Consider the following 5,604-nt stretch of genomic DNA (forward strand, 5'->3'; position numbering starts at 1 on the left):
TTTTTTTTTTTTACTGGATATCGAACTCAGGACCTTGCACTTATGAGGCAGGCAGTGGAAACACTGAGATAAATCCCTGGACCTGGATGACAGTTTTTAAACAATTCTGGAGATAGGAGACAAAATCATGAGGCATACCATGTAAATACGATCTTTATTTTAAAGGTAAGTATTTTTCAAAAATTCCTTACAGAAACGCTAATGGATTAGAGAGCAGTACTTAACAGAACCGGTGCAGAGAGAACCGAGAGCCACTCCACGGAAGGGTGTAGTCCAGGGCAGCACTGGGCCAACATCTTGTGTTCAATGTCTGAGGCTGGCCTGAGTCTTGGCTTGGGAGGAGGAGCTGGGGTCTGTTCCCTTCCCCTGGGACTCCGGTCACCTGTGAATGTGAGTCCAGGGAAAGCTCCCAGCTCCTCCGCAGACAAATGGGGGCGGCATCTGTCTAGTCGGGAGCTGTGCTCTGTGGGAGCACCCTCGGTTCAACAAGCAGGGTAGCCACAGGAAACATTTCCAGAGTCAGGAAAACAGGCCACGAAGGCATCTGTCAGCAGATGCGCAGGGTGAACCTCCAATTTTGCCAGGTGGGTGGTGTGAGCTTCCCAAAAAAGTCTCTTTGCCTCGGAGCAAAATAGCCAGGGGCTCATGGCCCAAGTGAGACAGACTTGAACCCGTCCAAAAGCTCAAGCCTCTCACAAGCCCAAGACCCGAGTTCGATCCCTGGTACAACAAAAAAAGGTCGGGTTTTAGTCATTGGCACCGCCGCTCAAGCCTTGGGCCTCTGACACCGGGAAGGTGGTAGGAGCAGCCGGGTGGGAACCTAGACACGCAGCATTTACTTGTTCAAGATGCTGTTGCTTGAAGGTAAACACTTCCCTGAGTGGGTGTTTCCTTCTGCTTTGCCCATCAAGAAGACCAAGTGCTGGCTGTAGTACAGAGAGAAATAAATAAAACACTCCTGGGTGGGAGAAATGCTATTCTTTAATTCATACGGAAAAGAAGTTAATGAGTGGGAAAAAAAAAAAAGCTACACCAAGAAAAATCTGTTCAACCAACTTGGGCTACAAATAGTTTGCCACTTTTCATTAAAAAAAAAAAAAAGGACCTTTTTGGGGTAAGAAATTCTCGATTGGCCACATTTAAACCATGCTACATCTCCACTTCAACACAGATCATGGCGTGAGTGGGTGTCTCTGGTGTGCAGGGCCAGTCGGGAGCGTATGGGCGATGGTCTCAGTGTAAACTACAGCGATGGCGTGCAAGGCAAGGTGCTTGCCATCCTTACTTGGGAGGCAGTGCCAGGTTCAGAGGTGATTCACAGGTGTCAGGCGGGGCAAGGGTCACCAGTGACAAAATTCCAGAATGTTCCCTCCACCTGACACGAAAGATGAGGGCAGAGGTTGAGCTGGGTGCAGCAGGTTAGGCTGTGATGCCTCCTATATGTCCCCCTGATGTGACTGCCACCATCTCTGGCCACCCTCACTCATGCTGGGAAGAGGACATTATTGTGCCCCAAACACAGGGCAAGAAGCTCAGGTCAGAGAACTTCGGGGATCTGCCCGAGACTAAACATCCAAGACTAGAACCAGAACCCCAGAGCTCAGCGTGTGTTGTCCCAGCTCTCTCGAGGCCTGTCCCGGTCAGACCACCAGTCCCAGCCTGCGCTCATGTCTCTTCAGTCTCCCACATCCCTCATCATCCTGATTCCTGCCTTTGTGGACTTGTGGGCGTTGTTCCCAGGCAGCTGTCCTTGTACTCCTGTTACCCTTTCCCAGCCGGTCTTTTAAGAAGGTCTGGACCTAGATCCCTGCACTTGGGGGCTCTGAATTAGGAGGTGCACCTTGTACCTCTGCCTGTGCTGCCTTCTCCAGCCCTGAAGACCCCCGGCCCTGGCCCCAGCCCCGCCCCCCTCAGCTTGATCTTGGCACACCTCCCTCTGCGGGATGCAGTCCAGGCGGCCCCCTACCCGTGATTGGCTCCCTAGATCCCACGGGGCTCCCTGGTCTCAGCCCCATCCAGCACCCAGGGAAGCCTAGTGGCTTCGCTTCACACTGAGCAGCATGGGTGAGGGCGCATACACTCTGGGTCTTGTGTCACGGGGTGTATGGGAGGCTGGCCAGGAAGACCAGGTCCTGGGGACCTGCCGACGGCGGGTTCCAAGTCCTGAGACCCCTGTAGACGGGCCTCAGTATGCCCAGCCCAGCCGAGGGCATGCACGGGTCCCAGGAGCTCTGGGACCTCCTCCTTGCTCTGTAAAGAAGTGGCTGTTTCCTAGGGACAAGGGGAAATGTGTGTACAGTGAAGGAATTTGGCGAATACTTTTCTTCATTTGTGTGCTAGAAAAATGTAAGCGGGTCTCACACAAACAAGTCCTCATCCCTAAAGACAGGATGATTAAAAGGGCACAGAATCTACTGAGCTGCCTCTGCCAAGAGGGAGCCGCCTGGCCCTGTTTAAAGCCGCCTGTGTATTACACGGGTGGACAGAGCCAGCCCTAGAGGGGACCTGGGCCACACCAAGCCCCAGATTCACTGGGCAGCTGGAGTGAAAGCTACAAAGGGTGCCTGTGCTTCACGGCAGGGAGCCAGCTCGGCCCAGAGCAGCGCGGGTCCCGGGGGAGGGGGTGGTATGGGCCTTCAGCTCTGTCTGAGGAGCTGCAGATCCCCTGTGCCCGGGAGAAGAGGCAGAGAGTGGCCCAGGACTTCGAGCGCAGGTTGTGAGGAAGAGCTGTCCGATGGGGTTCCTCCCCCACCCGACCCTCCCTGCAGGCTGTCTGGGGCCTTCCCCGAGGCATCCTAGCATCTCTGAGGTGCTCTTTCTGCACCGCCGTTCTGTGATCTTAGGATAAGCCAGAGGTAGAAGAACAGAAGATGAATGAGGAGATAGATAGGACATGGCGCCAACATCCAGATTCCCCCAGAGGCAATGAGGCCTTTAAAAGTCCCACAGGAACATGCGCCTGTGACAGGCAGATCTCGGGGCCAGAGCACCAGTGACCTAGATCGTGGAGCAGCCTGCGACACCGGAACTGTGCTCACCCCATGCCTCCTCCACCCCCTCTCTCTGTGGTGGGGTTCTGGGGGCTGCATCCCAACTCCCTTACCTGGCTTGTGAGGTCAGGTCAGGACAGAGATGGATCTGAAAATACCTCTGGAATAAACACGACGTGGTGGGGGCTCTGGGTCCCCTCTCCTGGGTGACAAGAGCTAAACCTCACAGTCACCCCGGAACCCTTGTCAGTAAGCACAGGCCCTGGCCTGTCACACCCCATGTATGCTGGAGGCATCCCCAGGGTGGGGATGACAGATCAGCCGTTCTGCAGGCAAACGCAACTCATAGCACTCTGCAGCACTCCCCTTGGGGCGGGTGGCATCTGAGCGGCAGTGCAGTGCCAAGGTCTCAGTCTGGTCAGGTCCCCAGGGGCTCAGGAACTTGGCTGGGGGGTGGTCTCAGCTCAGTGTGGATCTCTGCCTCCTTCCAATGCCTCGCTTAGGTGCGATGTCACTGTGGCCACCTCTTCCCATGGAGGACAGTTACCTGCAGAGCACTGCACAACAAACACAGCTGAGGACCACTGGAGGTGAGGGGCGGCGGGGCTCAGGAAGCACCACCCTTAGATGCCAGCCCATCGGAAGACTGTGTCTGGCCTGGGTAGGCGGTCTCCCGTTCCCACCTGCAGAGTGTACGCAGCTTCATTTCCTGTCCAAATTCCTTCCTCTTGACCGGGAGACACTTGAGGTTGAACGTTTAAAGATCAATGGCCAGCCAGATCAGCCTTCGCAGGGTCTGAGGTCTCCAGCGCTCACATCCTGGGCTGAAGTTGGTACCTGCCTCATCCCTGTTCTAAAGGCTGTCTTTAAAGAGGATCCTTCTAAATAGGGGAGCAGCAGGAGATGGAGCCCCCTGGAACAGGGCCACCTTGGCAGGAAAGGAGGGGCCCTTCAGTCTCACCAGTGGCTCAGAATGGCACACGGGAGACCTGGGGCTCGGCCACTGTCCCTGGTGCTTCTGACTAACATCATCTGGGGTGGCTCAGTGGGCTTAGACACAAGAAGCATTGTGAGGATGCACCTGACAGCCAGACCTGGGGACTCAGCTGAGACCAAGTAGGAGAAAGGACTCACTAGCTTGCCCTGTCCCTGGTGCTCCTGTCCACAAGCCCATTTTTAGTCAGGATGCCTCACTACCACCCACACCTGTGGCCTTCTCTGAGGATGGAGCCCAGCTGAGCGCCTGCCTGTGGCCTCCTTAGCAGGACACTGCTCATAAGCTGAACTGGTCCTGCCCCCAGAACTTCCCAGGAGACTGTGCACTGCAGGTGGAGGGTGCAGTGTGGGCAGGACTCATGCCTCCTGTCTGCAAAAGGGCTGCATCTCCTGGTAGCACAGGGAGGATAGTGCCCCATACACCTGAGGTGGTGGCGGAGACGCTCCTTCCTTGGGGCTTCACACTGGGAGAGCAACATGCCCCAGGCCAGGAGAGAGGTGCTTGGTTGTGCAGGCTGGCAGAAAAGCCAGAGGGCCTGAGGGCAGAAAGGCAGAGGGCCCCTGGGCAGGTGCTGGCCACAGTGAGACCCGGGAAAGCAGGCCCAGGGCTGACATGCACCATGAAGGTCCAGAGTGAAGGTATCATCAGGGCAGTTGCCTCCCATCAGCCAGATTCGGGCCTCACTGCCAGGGCAGCCTGGAAGGCTCTGCGAGACCTCCCGCCAGGGACTGGTACATGATTCTCCGACGAGACACCATGACGCTCCTCTTTTGGTGCGAAGCAGAGGTCCAGGTCAGCCTCCTCATCTGTGTCTTGGCTGCTTCTGCTTCTTGAGTTATTTAGGAGATCAGAGAGGGCCTCTGTCAATAACAACCAAAAATATGATTTAAAAATAGGCAGAGAACTTGATTTAACACTCCTCCAAAGAGGGGCTGAACAACGGTAAGGGCTGGGGATTGCTGAGATCCACTTCTTTCCGGACTGCCACACCAGGCCACGTCAGCAGCCTCCCAGGACCTCTCTGTGCTCATCCTGGGCCCCAGGACATCTTCAAAGACTTTTCTGGTGCCACACCAACTGCATAGTCCCTGCCTCCATGGTCCTGTTTACGCCAGTCTCCGGTGCCTTGTTACATTTGCCTCCGCAAACTAATACAGGTTGTCTAAGTGTGTTTGGGCTGCTAGAACAAAATCCTTTAGACCGGGTGCTTACAGCAGACATATACTGTTCACAGTTCTGGAGGCTGGAAGTCCAAGATGGAGGCAGATTCAGTATCTGAAGAAGGTCCTTTGGGTCGCAGTCTTCTTTCTATACTTTCACATGGTGGAAACAAAGGGGCCTCCCTCTCAGCCGCTGCTATGGTTGGGCTAAGGTTTGTGCCCTGAGAGACCACGTGTTGGAAGCTTGGTTTCTAGTGCTGGTGTTGGGACCTTTGAGAGGTGGGAGCCTCTTGGAAGGTCCTTGGGTTGGAGGCCCCACCTTCAGAAGCAATTAATGTAGTTCTCTTGGGTCCCTGAGCAGGTTCTCCAGAGGGTGTTTTAAAGGTTAGAGCCTGGGGCCGGGGATTTAGCTCAGTGGTTCTGCCTCCTGCCTTGCAAGCGCAAGAACCTGAGTTTG

Source organism: Fukomys damarensis, unplaced genomic scaffold (genome assembly GCF_012274545.1).
Source record: "Fukomys damarensis isolate Sample0158 unplaced genomic scaffold, DMR_v1.0_HiC HiC_scaffold_34, whole genome shotgun sequence".
Lineage (NCBI taxonomy): Eukaryota > Metazoa > Chordata > Mammalia > Rodentia > Bathyergidae > Fukomys > Fukomys damarensis.